This window comes from Mirounga leonina, unplaced genomic scaffold (assembly GCF_011800145.1).
Source record: "Mirounga leonina isolate KUSES-001 unplaced genomic scaffold, KU_Mleo_1.0 Mir_84, whole genome shotgun sequence".
NCBI classification, from domain to species: domain Eukaryota; kingdom Metazoa; phylum Chordata; class Mammalia; order Carnivora; family Phocidae; genus Mirounga; species Mirounga leonina.
The window spans coordinates 2,242,919-2,260,248 of NW_023270827.1; the positions used below are offsets into that span (position 1 = coordinate 2,242,919).

The 17,330-nt window shown below is 40.4% G+C and overlaps 1 protein-coding gene across 1 annotated transcript in view; it reads right to left on the reverse strand.

Moving 5' to 3' along the window:
* LOC118002891 (neuronal PAS domain-containing protein 3) overlaps positions 1–17,330 on the reverse strand; it is a gene marked incomplete at its 5' end in the record, with an annotated part of 725,448 nt that overhangs the window by 216,312 nt on the left and 491,806 nt on the right. The gene's annotated exons all lie outside the window — the stretch shown is intronic.

Genomic DNA, 17,330 nt, shown 5'->3' on the forward strand with positions numbered 1-17,330 from the left:
CAGGATTATTCATATGAGCAAAATACTCCATGGAAGTTGGAGGATATTCATCCAGTCAGTCAGTCAATAAATAGTTATTCAGTGCCCTTGATAAATGTAGCATAGATTACCAGCCCCATTGGCCAAATCTCTGAGTGAGCAGAGGATGGCTAGCAGTAGTCCATCCGACTTAGGACGTGAGGAGGAGGCAAAGGAAGAATGAGTTTAGAACTCTCAAACCAGCAAAGAGAGCTGTGGGCGGTAATTTCTTTTAGAAATAACTAGAAAGAACATGCTGACCAGAAGTGAATTTCAAACTCCATGTAGTATGTTTAAAATTGGCACAAAGCTGAGAGATGCTGCACCAGAGATCAAAGAAGGGTTGTGTGTGGCCACAAAGGGTCCTTTTATTTGCTTTTGGAATTGGGGGAAGGATTTATTCACTGATTCTCCTTATACAGGTCCGTGCATGTGCAGGCTCGGAATTTTAAGCTGTCATAAGGGCTATGGCTTAGGATTTCCACAGACATTCCTGTTCAACAATGTTTTAATTTCCTCTATCCCCCAAAAGAGTGAAGCTCTTTGGGGGCTGGGTTGTTGGTGGCATGGTAGCATCTGTGACGTCAGGATAGGGGACAGTTTGGCCGCCCCTCCCCTCTCAGTGCTGGCTGGGTACTAGAAGCTCTGTGACCTGGGCCATCCATTACTGGTACTACTCGTTTCTGCTTTTGTCAAATGGGCATCAAAGCCTCATGCTTAGCCTTACACGATGACCAGGACTATCCAATGAGAGGTTGGGGAATGTGTTCTGAGACCTTCCCCTCTTTCCACGGACCAAAGGCCCTATCACGGTCTGCATCTGGCCACTAAGAATAAGCCAAATGTGAAAGATACACAGTATGCCTCACAAACCTCAGGAAGCAGAGCAAGAGATTTGGGAAGAATGGGTTGATATTTTTATACTGGTAACCTGAAGAGCTATGAGTAATTCCCAGTACAACTCTTTGTAAAAGTAAACAGGCATCAAAGGTGTCAGAAAAAAATGGAGCCCTTGTTTATCATCAGGGAATTGCTTTACTTCGGCTGTGCTGTATTTTCAGTTGAAGAACACCTTTTCCAAAATGTTACTTGAGGCCAGGCTAAATGTGAGTGTACCAACCAAAAGTTTTCACCAGCTACTGGATCTTGACTCATACGGCAACCAGCAAATCTTAACCTCATGGCTTTGGTCTTGTAAACTGAGGGCTTAGGCTCAGCTGACACTTTTTTTTGTTTGTTTAAGGAAGATTAATTTGAAACTTATATTCCCAACCCAGTTGGCCATCCATCCCCACACATCTTATAATGGGAGAGACTCAGAAGGGGCTGAGCTAAGGCTTTATTTTTCTGCGAAATTCCTCTGAGGGCCTGCTCTCTGCTGTTTATTTGAATAAACATGGCGTGGTGATGCAAGTGACTTCAAGTGAAAGACACTCGGGGGTGGGGTAAGAAGGCTCACTAGTGGCAGGAGATGTTGAATGCCATGTTTCACTCTAGATTTGTATTACAAGTAGAGGGCATTTTCAAGTGGCCCTTTCTGATCATTGTGTTAAAAAAAAAGAGAGGTGAATAAAGGTGAACATTTGAGACTTGGACTAAGCTCCTGCAGGCAGGGATATTTCAATTTTTTGTTTTATTTATTGAGCTCTCCCTCCCGTTTACTTAATGTACAGAGCCAAGTTATTTCGCACTGCCACCACACAGGAGCTTTTTAAATGACTCAGGGAAGTATAGCTTTCATTTAGGTTTGTGCCCTCCAGTCTGTTTATACTGGTCGATACACTTGTCTGAAAAATATAATGGATTAGCACATCATTCAACAAGCTAGTCAGAAGGCAAGCTCAAGGCGACAGACACCAAAAAGTAAATTACAGTCAGTAGTAGGGCTAGGCCATGCCTAGAGCTGGGAAACATCGTATCAGCACAAAACCTGTATTCTCTGAGAATGGTGGTAGAACTGAAAGGGATGAAAAATTTACACTCAAATATAATAAAACAATCAGCTCTACAAATTCATATGGTACTATAAACTGTGTGGTTTATGACACGGAAGGCAAGGGGAATCTGGCTCTCACGACCACCCCACACATTATAACCTCAGCTGGAAACAGACAGGGACGGCATTTGTTTCATTTAATAGGCCCACTTTTGCAAGCAGGCATGTATCATGGCTTACTTTACACATTCCATTTAAAGATCTGCAAAATGACAGTTTGCCACAGATTGGTACTCGGCAAACCAAGGGTTAAGGTGGGCTATAAGGGGTGCGGGGGCGGGGGGGGGACTAACAATAACATATTTATTCCTTTTTAATCTCCACTCCCTCTCCTTATTTCCTTTAATTCTATTCTCTTTCTCAAGAAACAAAGCAGGATTGAGACACGTTCTCCAGATTTTCAATTTATATTTTCTGTATCACCTACTCTGACATGAACCAAATCATCACTATGGTAGATGTAAGAAGTCTAGTTACAATTATTAAACAGCTTTCTATTTTATAACCAGTGACAATTAAAAACAACAATTAGAAATGGATTTTAAAAGCCCAGAGGCTTTTTTTTTTCCATGATGAAATAAACTTCCAACAACAAAACAAACAAATTACTTCCCTCACCAAGAGCTCAGAGAAGGACAGTAATGTTCTCAGACCTCGTACCTCCACGAGATATTATTTTTACCAATCATGTACGGGTCGGATGGAGAAACAGATGAGCAGAACAGGAATGTGGGAGCCTCAGTATTCAGAGAGAATGTTAAAGACCATTGGAAAACCTACAAAGTCAAAGAGAGACTTACAAAATCACCCGTCATATGGGCTTCTCATATGTGATTTAAGGGAAACAGAAAAGGAAGCAAAGATGGGATTTCAAAGTTAAAAATATAACAGAAAATCCTTTTCCATTTTTTTTCCTTTCTATACAAATTATCAGATGTTAGTAGGAGGAGTAATGAATACAACCCCTGAATCTTGGCTTCTTATATTCTTGGTGGAGCTCATCATCAATCACCAGTGGAATCCTCAGAGCTGGCAAACCACACTGGTGCCTAACAAGCTACATTAAATGGTGCTAGTTCATTGCACAAGGTACTGGCCCACAATTGAATCCATTCTCCCTCCAGAATGTCCTAGGATTTGGGGCTCATGGGTGATACCACCATCAGGTTTGACAGAAAAGGGAGTTAGTTACCCTGGCCTTGGCCTATGACTGGCCTTTCCTGCTTTGATCTTTCTTTACAGTTGGCATCACTGGTATTTCCTATCTCTGTTGGTTGCACCTCTGTGTGGATGGACCAAAGCTGATCAGTCCCAGCAAAAGCAACTACATAGTCTTTTTCTGGCTTCATCTTTACCCAGTGAGCAACACCATGAATTCCTCTGAAACTGATCTCTCTCCTTCCCCACCTCTACCTCTAAACTCCATTCCGGAACTTTTCTCCAGCAGAAAAGCAAGAAATAGTCCTCTTTATTTCTCAGGTTCATGGCCTTCACACTACTAAGCTTATCCTTTTGAGATCAGAGTCCAAAGATTATCCCTCTTTTGAATCTTTAATGTATCTTTTCTACATGTCCAACTTCTCAACCTAATGTTAAAGTCACCTAAGCTTAAAAACGAGATCTATCAACTCTGTGTCTCCTCAAGGTACTTTGTACCTTCCCCTTCCCCTACTGCTTGGAAGAGAGGCTAACACAACTAAATGCATTTGTACCTCTCATTCAACAACCTACTGCATTCTGCTTTCAGCTTTCATGGTGTTGGCGATGACATTCACATCTCTAGCAATCTCCTAACCGAGGGATGCAATCGCTTTTCCCAGTCCTCCGAGTATCCTAACTTTCAGACATGCAATCACATCCTTTCTGAAAAATGTCTTTTTCTTTGACCTTCCTAATGACAACCTCCAGGTTCTTCTCCAGGGAAGAGCCTCTGCAGGTCACTTCCTAATCATTTGTACATCATTTTATAGACTACCTTCTCTTCCTCTGCCTGTCTGTAAACTGGGATCTTCTCAGAATTGCTTTCCCAATGGTCCCTACTCCCTCCTTCTTGAACTGCAAATTCAAGAGCCTTCATAATCTCATCTACCTCTTTTGGGTACGGGTAGAATGTATATGCTAAACACTTCTCGACCTGTAACTTTAAACCCATTCTCTCCAGCTCTAAACCCTATTTACCCAACAGATGTCCTACAAGTTTCTCAAATGCCACATGTCTAAATTGGAACGAAGCTTTAGAAATGCACTTCCTCCCTGCTTTCCCCAACATCTGATCAATCACCAAGGCATTGATCTTATCCGAAAAAGGCCTCTGAAATCTATCCCCTTCTCTTTATTTCCATTGCTATGCTCTATTGTGATTTGTTTTTTATCTCTTCCTTGGCATTTATCGGTCTTTTAATTGGAAGATGCCATCTATCTTCTTCTTCTTTTTTTTTTTTTTTGCCTGAATAATTTCTTTTTTTCCTGAAGCACAGACCTACTATTTCACTTTTCCCTTTAAAACATTTTATGGCTCCCCAGGGTTTAAAGGAAAAAGTCCAATTTCCTCGGTGTCCTAGAACACCCTTTCCAATCTGGCCCTGTCCTCACCTTCCAGACTCATCTCTTGCCACAAGAAATGACTTTGCAAATATGTCTCCCTTTGCCTGGAATACCACCTTCCGCTTTTCCATGTGGAAAATGCCCATCAAGGCCTGACCTAAAAATCACTTTTGGGGGGCAAATCATTTTCAAACTTCTCCAGGCAGTTAGTCAACCTCATTCTCTGTTCCCGTGGTCTGTAGTGCATCTCTTTATTGTAACCTCTGACATTCATTATTCATTAAAATATTTGCCATCGACTATCTACAGGTCACTGCAAGTTGGTTGCCGTGCCTATGGCATCTTGGGGACACAGGGTCCTTGAAGGCAGGAACTATGCCAGATAACATCAGTTTTTAGCACAGTTTTGGACACTTGCAGGTCACTTGGCATTAGCTGAATGCTGGCATGAATGAATACACATTAAATGTGTGGCAAATGGCACGGGTCTCCTGAGTTTAGACCCTTATTATTGATTACGGGCCCTGCTACTGAATCCTGGAATATTTCTAATACTGTTGGACATCAGAATTTTTTGACAGATCTACGTAACTTGACTGATGTCTTCTGAAGTTCATTTATATACAGTGGCATTGTGAGAATAACTATTTTATGGTTCTGAGCAGTATGCTTAATTGCTCCATGTCTCAGTCTCTCTTAACCCATAAACCTGGAATCTTTCTACTTGTTAATTACCTAAAACTTTCCATAGGCAGCTGTCAATAACAGTTAACAGTGAGTGCTTTGGAGTAAAGTGGGATGGGTTTAAATGCAAGTTCTGCCACTTCCTAGATATATGACCTTGGGCATGCTGTTTTACCTCTCCGAGCCTCTGTTTTCTTATCTACAAAATAGGGATAGTGGTTATGGTTAGGATTATAAACTTTAATCATAGGAAAGTGCTTAAAACAATGCCTGGCGCCTGGTGAGGGCTTTATAATTGTTACTTATAATCATTGTTCATTGTGAAGCTATAAATATGAGCAGAGAAGGCCCACAGAGTGATACAAAAGCTTCTTCACAGAGAAGGCACCAGGAGCACACAAGTCAATCGTACAGATTAATAATGGCTCAGAATTATTTAGACTTCTACACATTTTCAGTGCGTTCATACTTTTTAGATCCTCAGACACCCCCTAGGAAAGGTTTGGGAAACGTAATAAATATGAATTGACTATGTTTAAATGCCTAGAGTCAATAAAAGCAGTATTCATCCTCAAAAATGAAACACCCTTGTTAAAAAGAAAGTCAGTCTGTCCTTTGAATTGGCCCAGAATAAAAGGGTAACGGCAAGGTATCCGGGAGAACTACAGTTATTGACATCACTGACCTATAAACATATCCCCTTCAGCATGATATACAGCACTTCAGCACCCTTGTTTTTCTATAATTGCTATTACCAAAGCCTTTCAATTTCAAGTGCTCAAACGAGAGCAATTCATATTTCAGATAATCTGCCAACGAGGAAAACTAATTTCAAAATATTTGATCATAAAAAGTTGTCCTCAGCTTCAACAGAGATAATTTAGTCAAATAATATCAGATAATCTGAGAGCCGTCTTAGCAGGAAATTGCTCCATCTACGCAGCCTCCATTTGCACTTACATAAATGTACTGAAAGTGTAGGAGACTTTGACAGCCTGCCATATGTGATTTCATTCCATAACCTACCTACTTTACCATCAAAAGTTATATCCTTTGAAGCATTGCCAGAATTATTTTACCCCAGTAGATATGCTAGATGTGCCCTTTAAAAGCCATATTATTTCTTTCCTCTCTGACTAGTTCAGGGTAGCATCTGCTCAACTAAATTCCTTTGAAGGTTAAAAATAAAATAGCCTACTTCTTCCAGGCTCCCCTCCTCCGCCCCTACCCTAGAGCTGAGGAGAAAATGTCCAGTGTTGAATGAACTGCAGAGAGCACATGTTTTAAAGAAGAAGGAGCCTGAGAAATCGCCCCTTCATTTCACACTTAAGAAAAATTAAGATCCGGGCTTCTGGAAGGTCACTGGCCTGATTAACAGCCGAGGCAAGACCAGAACCTGGTGTCCTGGATCTCAGGCCAGAACGCCTTCTCTGTCTTCTCCAACGACCGAATGGCTATTTCGGCCATGGTGTTTTCATTTTATAAACAGAAAACGAACGCTTGGGATTCCGTCTCCGGGAAAACATTTGCTTTTTAGAAATAGTCATACTTGGCACTCCCTCTCCTCAGTGCTGCTGACAGTTGCAGTCAGTTATTACACTGTTGTGACTTGGAAGCTGATGCCCCCAAACAGATCAGAATTAGTAACATCGTGATTCAGGATTGTCTCTTTTCCCCTCAGTTTGCTAATCTATGCTTCTTTTATAATTATTTTAAAAGGCACTATCTGATTTCCCGAGCACCGCCCCAGGTGTTCTCGGTGATAATGAATGGATAAACATATCATCCAGTGTCACGGAGCAGTTGTGACATTTTAGAAATATCTTCAGTTCAACTCTTCTAATTTCAATGTATGTTACACCCAAGGTTGCAGGCCTGTGTTTTTACTAAAGAGCTGAATGAGTCCCAGTAATTGCATGATTTACTTGTCTGCTCAAGTGAAAAGGTTTTGAAATGTAGTGAAATGGCACAGTCATTTCCTGGTCTTTGCAAACCCTGCAATGTCAATTTTAATTAATGAACTGGAAAAATTACATTTTTTCTTTTCTTTCTTTCTTTCTTTTTTTTTTTAATTTCAGGGAACTGGTTCCCAGTCTCACCTCTTATTTTCCTCTAATTTGCATCTTCTGTCCTGAGGGATGTGCAGACTTTTGTCATTCCTACAGACAGGCAGACAGGACATCACAAGCATGCTAAACCTCTGGTGAACAGAGGCTCTAAGTGATCCTGGCCAACTAGAGTGCGTGGTCTGATAGTCCGGACCGGGGGGTTGCAAATAACACTCCTATTACACTGGGTGACTGAGGTTGATACCCATACTTGCTATGAATGGTGAGCCCTGCTTGCTCTTAAAAAGTGGTCTGCCAACGGCATCTCATCTTCCACAGAGTCATTTTTGATGGATCTTAAAGTGGAATGCCTCTGAACACTTCAATTTTTGTGCCTCTCTCTTTCCTTTACTGCCACCCCCCCCCCCCCTTTTTGATTCCATCAAGTAGATAATGATTCTTTGCCTAGATACTTAAAAGCAAGAAAGAAACTCACCGCTTACAGGAGCACCTTGCAATACAAATAATTTTTGTCATTTAGCAATTTTGCTAGCCTCAACATTTCTTAAAAGCAAGCAAGCCTGTACAGTTCATGGGAAAGAACCAGAACTGGCTAATGCTACCATTCCTGTTTTCTGGAAACATTTCTCGGCGTTTCTCCTATGTACAGACAAGTACATTCTGCGCAAGTGTTTTTTAAGCTCCCCCAAGTATCAAGTTTAACAATTAGGGACTTTGATGAACCAGATCTAAGCATCTAATAAAGTACAGTAGGAACAAACACCCAGAAGTCCAGCCAGACTACAGAGCGATAATAAAAATCAGAGGTTCACGTATGTGTTTACGCTCCTTAAAGCCTTAGCTCTTTCCTAATCGAGGCAATCTTCTATTGTTTCCCTGGCAAAGCATTACTAAAAGGGACTGCCTGTGGTTCTAAAGCAAGGCTCTTATTGGGCAGAGAGGCCAAAAGGGAGGGGGCTGCTTGATACACAGCTTGCTTCTCCAAAATGTAGAAGAAAAACTAAATGGAATGTATGGTTCGTTCCCTGAATTTAAGCACTGCATTACTGACAGAATTCTGAGATCTACGAAATGTCACACCTGGCGCCCAGGTATTTTTTGTCCCCTCTGCCAAGGGCCTGAACTTGCCCTGAAAAAATCCAATCCCAAACCGCTTTTTTCTTTCCCAGGGAAAAGTTCCTCCTGTTCTCGAAAAGTTTGCCTAGTTAATGAAAGTAATAGATTTCATCGGCCAGCATATTACAGATTAACAGCATCACAGAGGAAGTTTTGGTTGGTAACTTTACAGCGGTAGGAGGCTGAAAGGGGAGGAGACCTGGTTTGTTGTTTTAGTGAATCATTTCGGAAATTATTTATATCAGTACACAAAAGTGCAGTAGGCATAAAAAGCCAAATGAGAAAGAAAGCAATTTATACATTCCTATGCGTATACAGGCATGTACATTAAAAAGATGTTCTAAATCATTGGAACAATTGCTATCAGTCTCTTTAAAAATGACTATTTAGGAAAAAGCGATTGCATCTTTGGACTGTCATCCAAAGGGGACCGAGGGAATAAGAAGGATAAAAGTCACCGGGCATTTGTTGTCTAAAACTGGCATCGATTTTCAGGCTATCAGCCTAGTTCTAGAACTTATGCAAAAACCTAAAGTCAATTTCCTTATTATATTCCAACTGAAATTATCACTGAAATTGTTGCCATGTTACCCCTGTCATGAAAACCATGTCTTCTTCTGTAAGAGCTAAAACCGAATATAGATTGAATGTGTGTGTGTAGAAATGAAATTTGGATTTCACATGAATTTAACGATTCTGTGACCTCCTCCCCAAGAGGTCGAGTTATTTCTTATTCTTCATATGAGCAGTGTGCCTTCGCTCATCACTCTCACAGGGTCCGGGCTAAGTGAGGAAGGATAGCTGGTTTAGGTGTAGAGGTATTATTTGGCATACATTGCCTATGTAAGCACCACATTATAGACAGAAATTATCTTTACTTTCCAACTTTGCATAATAAAATAAGCCATTAAATTAATACCATATAGAAAATACTGCTTGTCAGGCAAAGAAATGTACATTGCTTTCCAGAAAACTGGGGCTATTACATTGCCAACGCCTGCATGAATAATACATGGGTTAATTCAGAAAAACACCATTTCATTATTTAAAAATGAATAAATTACAGACTTAGAATGATGACTAAATTTTCTTCTCCATCTTACTTTTGCTCAGCACTCTACTTTAAAAGCAAGAGTGAAAATACCATTTCATCCACACACATAAAACAAGCCCGCTCCTCAAAAAGTACTGTTTTCTGCCTCTACATTTCCCAAGCCCATAAAATGAAGACCCTTCATTTTCTTTTTTTTCCTCTTGATCCTATTACCTCCAGAAATTAAGAAGCCATGGACATGGTCTTCAAATTATACATGTGAAGATGGTGAGCCCGTGGTTTATTGTCTTGTGATGCTATGATACAGTCTAACTAGACAAGCCCCTTTGCAGACAGGACCTTCTGTGTTTTAGTCTCAGTGCCTGGTAAAATACGTTCAAAGGAATAAATAAGAAGAATGTAATTCTCATGTATGTGGATGCAGCTTTCCTTCATTTTCTTCCAGAGATTTTGGTTTACTCGGAAGGCCTGTTAAAAAAAATCGGTCCCCTTAGGGGACTGATGAATGCACGGAAGAGAGAAAGAAATGCTCCAGTAGTAAGAAATTAATTTCGAGTTAAAATAACTCAAACATCCCCATGCAGTGCGTTTAGGCTGAGCAGAAAGTGACAGCCAGCAGACTATTCTACCGATTTCTAATGCTGGAAATTCGGATGGCATTTACTAGCGTAACCTTTCAACTCTGAGCACATCAATAGAGGCCGACAGTGGCTTGAAATATGATTCCTTGCAGATAGCATATCCTCATTCATCTGCCTGTGCCACTCTGTGCACGACTGCACAAACAGCGTCTCACCCACTTCTGAGAGGACACTAATAAAAAAGGCATCAATTTTCAGCTCTAGTACTACTGTGATCTCTTTATATGTTCAACATCCAACATTAAATTAAAATGCTGTTATAAATCCTACTTTCTGAATCTGGAATGAGTGTTGGGTTTTTGTCGCATGAGACTGCAGCAAATCTTGTCAAAAGCAAGGAAGCACGTCTTGTTCACTCAGAATTAATGTTGTGGATGAAAGAAGGAGGTAAAAGGGGTTGAAAATGGTGAACCGAGGATGTCAAAGCCAGTGGGGACCGTAGCTGGAGGGTGCCAAACCAGGCAGGGTATTTGCTGCTTTCGAGAAGTGGCTAATCAAGAACTCTAATTACCAACGACAAGCCGTGTAGCAGGAAGAGCACGGATACGTAGACAGGCATGCGCGCACGTGCACGCGCGCACACACACACACGCACACCTCCATATATATCAACAGAAAAATTTTAGGCATAAAAAATGGTCAATTAGTCCTCTCCGGCAGAAAAAATATTTTGTCAACACCAGTGGTCTTGGGGAAACCTCACGGATTACATCGAATCCCTACAGCAGATGCTGCCACTGGGATGCAAAGCCCAAGGGTGCAGGGGGACGCGTGATCTGCTTAGGTCAGGATTACATAATTTTAAAGTAACAAGAGAAACACCTCGGATCCCTGGAGGGTGAGGAAACAACATTATGAAAAACTAAAGGGTGTGGATTCAAACAGTTTCAGAAGCTTTCTGTGTCAAGACCAGAGGGGAGGGAATAAAAACAACAACAACAAAAAACCCCCAAAAACCCACAAAACAACAAAAACATAAACAAAAACAAAACCCCAAAACCTTGCAAGTGCAAGGAAAAAGAAACCAGCTAGCTTTTTCCATTTTTGCTAAAGATGGGAAAGCACCACAGGGGAACATTAGGGAATTTTCCTCCTCTTTCTGATAAAAAGGTCCCTGCTAATGTAAGTTCTCACCGGGAACTCTGTGACCTAAAAGGTAAGAAGAAGGCTTCAACAAAGACACGGAGCGCAGAGCTGCTGTGTTCTGCCTGGCTCATTCATAATTATGGATGAAATAAAGAGGCGTGTTGGCCTATTTGGGAGGGTGGGGTAGAAGGAAAAGGGGGAAGAATGAGCAGTTCAATATCTGGATCGAACAGAGGAACTTTTTCCCCTAACGATCCTGCCGGTAGGAACCTTGACATGCACAAAGTCAGAACGTAGACACAGTTGCCCTGGTGAGAACGATAAGGTCACCCGTGGGATTGCTGAGATTATCTCTGTCAAGCACTCGGACAGCATGCAGTCAAATGATGCATCATGCAGTCATTTTCGGGGGGGAAAAATCAATTTCTTCACCAGGTCGCTATTTGCTTTTCAAAGTGCCCTTGTAGGCCTTCACCACCAAGCATTTATCAATTTAAATGTTGTAAATTGATAATGTGCCACTGGGCCTTGTACTGTTTCTGAATTATTTTGATACTTATATTTTCTCAATAGTCTCTAAACCCTCAGAGCTTCCACATTCAAAAGGGCATTTTTCTTTGTTACACCAAGAAGTGATGAACTTTTTATGATTAGTACAGGAGAAAAATGCAGACTTGCTGGGAGAGAGAAAAAAAAAACACACAAGCTGCGGAAAATTACACATTTTTCTTTTTCTTTATTTAAGTTGAGGTATGTCCACTTGAAGCCTTTAGTGGGTGGGGGGGTCACAGAGCAATATTCGGAGGGCTACATGTATTCCTTTATTCAAGGAACCCCAGTTATCTTAGTATTGCCTAAAATTAGAACACCAACTGAAAAAAAAAAACGCTAAATAACACGTGGCCATATTATTATAAGTCTTGTGCTGTGTTGAAATAATACCTTTTTTGTCTTTATATTCCAGCTATCTAGGATGTGATGATGCCAAACAAGAGCAATAACTTGTAAGGAAAGCTAATGTTTTCCTTTTTTCACCCTACTAAAGCTATATATATATATAGATAGATAGAGAGAGAGATAGATAGATAGATATATCTATATATATATCTTTTACAAGCATGGAAGCAAGAATTTTAACCACATACTAACCTCAACTTGATTTGCATTGAAAAATGTGGAACGGAAGAGTTGAGGGTGCACTTTGGAAAAGCAAAAGAAAGACATGGCAGTTGCAAAGCATCTTTAACCTCCAGTGATTTATTGGCCCCGGGCCAAGTTATCAGGGGAATCTAATTCTTCTTTATTATTCAAATAAACCACACTTGGCACCATGGTTCCCTTTCAGAATAGCTTCACAAATAGACTGAGCTCTGTCATTTATTTGACCTTGTACTTGTGTGCTGTAGCTGTAATTTTATTTGCCATTCTATATAACAAATGCAGAGAAATCTAAAATATGGAGATGAACAACAACAGGAGGGGGAAAGGAGTTGGTGGTAAATATATCTGCATGGCTTTAAAAAAAAAAGACTAAATTTAAAACAATCATTTACCCCTTTTCACCTTCACCTCTTATTAGCCCTTCTATCTGCGACCACCCTGCCCCTTTCAGCAAGCTACCTTGAGACAAGCCAATTTGTAAGCTTGTCTGCCGCTACCTTCTGGCTGGCTTATGACAACAAGGACGTATCTTCCACCAGGATGGGGACTGGGTGAGAAGTGACTCAGGCAAGCTAGTACTGGGGGCAGGTGGGGGGAGATTAGGGAAGCATCTCCTGAGAGTGGTTAGCTGGCTGCAGGGTGTTTTCTAATGATATCACAGTGTAAAAATCTGTTAATTTCCCAGTTTGCTCTAGATCCCATTTTGTTTTATTTTTTTAAAGATTTTACTTATTTATTTGACAGAGAGAGCGCGAGAAAGAACACAAACAGGAGGAGTGGGAGAGGTAGAAGCAGGCTCCCCGCTAGGCAGGGAGCCCAACGTGGGGCTCGATCCCAGGATCCTGGGACCACGACCCGAGCCGAAGGCAGATGCTTAATGACTGAGCCACCCAGGTGCCCCTAGATCCCGTTTTATTTTAAATAAGACTCTATGTTAAATTGAAAACATTTTGCTGGCACAGGTGTGCATCGGAATCATCGTCTCTCACCCCACTTTCAAGGAAAAATGTTTTAAAAAAAATACGAGTCCTTTTTTATCCTCTGGTTAACTGAGACCCATGTCCTCTGACTCCAACAACCATATTGTTAAACTTCTCATCAGTATTTAAGAGAAAATGCAGGATTTGTGTATGGATGAGGGAAAGCTGATTTATAAAAGCACATAAACCATCAAACTAGTCAATGCTATTATAAGGCCTGGATGTCAGAAAATCACTCTCAGAATGATCTTTGGCACACCAACGTCTGGAGGGAGGGGGGAGAGTCACCTGTCTGCTTATGAGATTTGCAATATGTGCGTTCATATTTGTTATATGGTCAACACAGTCTTGCTCTGAATGTGAACTTCAATGGAAGCAAATCAATTATGTCATAATCCACATATTAGCCCCTACAGAAATTGTATTTGAGATTTTCATACTTCAGTCCCAGAAAAACTTTGCTTTCCTTAAGAAGCAATGCTTCCTTATTTTTTGATGAATAGCTGTATTTCCCTTTTTGCTTTGGTTACCAGGGAGCTCACAGCTAAATGTGAAGCTTTATCAGACTATTTATATCCGTTCTTAGAGCCTATTGTGTTCTCCTACTATGTGGTAACAAATGATTTACTTTTGCCTTTTTCCTTATACCCTAGCTATATTTTGCCATTATTTTTTATTATATACATTTATGTAAACTAATTCTTTTGTGGAAACAGGAGGGTATAAGCCAATGAATGACTGTTTCTCTATGTCCTGTATCAAACTAGACATTTTTTTATTTATCATATAAAGTGTCTTTTGGATCCTTTGGTGATTATGCCACTTACACCCTGGAAGAGATTTCTTAAAATCTGTCTATGTATCATTACTGTATTTTTAGTACTAGGGAATACACTGTTTTCTTTATTCATTTTCACTTATGCTTATTCCATGATGGCTACAGAGTAGAGTTAGTTTTTAGCAGCTCTGAATGCTGTCATCACGTATTAGAAGGCATTTAATCCCCACACAAACCAAACTCAGCCTTGATATTTGGGGCTCTTTCTTTAAGATAAGGTTTCACAGTGAGTAACTGGGAATCATCTTTAACTAGGGAAGCAAGTCAACACTGTGTATTTCTATAACCTGAAACCACATCTTGGATGTTGAGTTAAATATATATCTCTGGCAAAGTCAAAAGGGCTGCCCAAGGAGGTTTGAACATCATCACAAATCCCTTCATTCCCATCATCTTGACAATATGAAAATACTTCAGAGAGAATAACCGCCACACATATGCACCGGACACCAAGAGCTGTTAAACTCAACAGAGAGTAGAGGAGAAATCTACTCTGGCTGTCTCTATATTCACACCATACAACAGAGCTCAGTAAAAGTTTCTCTACTTAGTTTTCTCACGAGTCAAAATATCATCCTAATTCTTTCCTGAACATAAGCCACTTTAAAGCCACCATATTTATTTACATGTTGAAGGGAAGTAAAACTGAGGAAGGAATATTTTGAGAGTTACAAATGCAGATATAACTACGTTCTAACGAACTGACAGGCTCGGATTATTCCTCAACAATTTCACTGGGTAAATCTTTGATGATACAGTTATGCTTTGTCTTTATTTAATGAAATTATTTAAAAAAGGAACTGAGGAACCATAATTTCATAGACTCCTTATCTCTGTCTAGGATTTGATGGAATAACTTCTGAGCCAAAGTTGTAGGACACAGTGTTTGGTTTGCATTCAATTAAGGGTGTGTGTGTGTGTGTGTGTGTGTGTGTAAAAGATTAAGTATGTACTTAATTGAATAACTTTGAGCACATTTTACATAGCATGTCACCCATGGGGACCCCAAGCCCCGACAACTGCGAGAGGACACTGAAGAAACTTGAAAAGAGTTAAGTGTGGAGTATCCCATTAGGACTTAGAATGTAACATTTACTGGGTTGGAAATCCTTTCCCAGAGTTTTGGCATCGATTTTTTTCCTTCTCATTCTTTAGGCATTTAAAAACATACCACACTCTTACTGGATTATTTTCACGTTAACCCGAAGTACTCTTAAACTTTAGTTTTGAATGCTAAACACCTACATCAGCGTATGCAAACATCATTTCTTAGTGATTTACCCTTCATCACTTCCAAATGAAGACCTCTGTACCTCGTAGTTTCTACCTGCATGTTCCACATTGCTGACGACACTGAACACATCTACCATGGAGGGTATAAATACACTGGGGCCAGTGTCTGCTTCCGGGCAAGTCAGGATGCTGACTATTGATACACACTTTAAAAGCCATCACATAAAATAGCAGGGAATGACTGCACAGAAGGTGCCAGTTACTGTCCCATGTCTACACAGCTGCTTTATTCTGCAGAAACCTCAATTATGGTCTCAGATTTTAGGAAAAGATTGACTTAATGTTACAGTAGAAAAGCAGTGAAATACACTGCTTTTAAGGAGAAACCAGCACAGGGTTAAAGCCAAATTTTTCTTGAACAGATGATATTTCAGATGGCCACACTATTCCAGATGCATCAATTTCCTTGAAAATCCAATCCATATATGTGCATATGCTGTGCTGGCAGGAGGACTGACTGAAATGGCCAAAACCCAAGAGCTAATATTCTTTTGGCCAGAATAATGCAATTATTATTTTCCTAGCTATCAGTCTAAGCATACAGAGCCATCTGTTATGCAAAGCAAACATACACATCTCAATTACAGAAAATGCAGTTGCCTTGACAGAATTTGGATTACACCACTAACCAGGGCTGTAAAATGTGTTTTGAGCTAGTATATAATGGATGCTTTTCAGGAGTTCCCTAATTAGCATTTACCTGCTTAAACTAATTATTCATCCTTCTTCTTCACTGGCTTATTAAACTTTGTTGGATACTCTGCGTAAAACAGATGAATATGGGCATTGCCGAACAACAAACAGTGGTGTTTCCAGTTCTGAACAGTATGAACGAACATGGTGGCATGCCCATGAGAGCCAAACTGGAGATTCTCAAAACTCGTGTCCCAAATAGATTAAGACAAGGATTAAAATCTGCAAAAGGCTATTACAAAACCAGAGATTTCAACAAGAGGCAAGAAATGCCAATAGTGAGTTAACAATAGCCCAGTTTCTATCATTTGGTTTGCTAAGACCCACATAAAATGGAATTACTCTATAAACTATAACCAATAGCTTGTGTGTTCTTCAAGGAAGAATTAATGGACCCTTGCTTGGATTCTCAACAGTAAATAATCAAATTTGGCAGTGTTTCCCCTCCTACTCCAACTCTCCTCAAATGCCAAATATTTTTCTTTATTATTTCCCAGTGTCTTTCTTGATTTAGCTATTACCAAGCAAACTCACTAACAGCCAAAATGTTCCAGCCGTGCCGGATGCCTCCTTAGAGTGGTGCCAACTTTCGGAAGCAATGAGTCTGGGGTGGGTCTTGCTTAAGAGGAGAGAGACAAATCTTATCTCCATCTTTAGCTCCAAGGGGCAAGTGAATGAGAAGTAGATTATCCAACTTGGCAGATCATCACATACATACAAAATCCCTCCCACCGGGGCTGTGTTTTCCTCATGCCAAACCACCAGATGAAAAGGGTCAAACTCCACCAATCACCTGTATGGGCACAGATATCCAGATGTTCAGCATTTTTACGGAAAAAAAAAAAAAAAAACCCCACATCTAGATAATTAGTGGAATTGCAAACTTTTCTTCAGGGGATTTTGGCATTCTGTAGATGCAGCCTGTGTCCCAGACTCTGACGGAAGTAAAATTTGTGTATTCCAGGGGAATCTCAAGACCTAACATCTAGGATTTTGTCCCTTGTCCCAGCTGCCTCCATCTTCTTTTCTTCCAACCTCTGACAGACACGTGTGAATAATTAAACCGCACGTAATGAAAGGCGCTCTTATTTTATGAAATTGTCTTTCAGCATTGGGAAGCATTTGCAAAGGCAGCAAAATAGATCCTTGCTGGAACC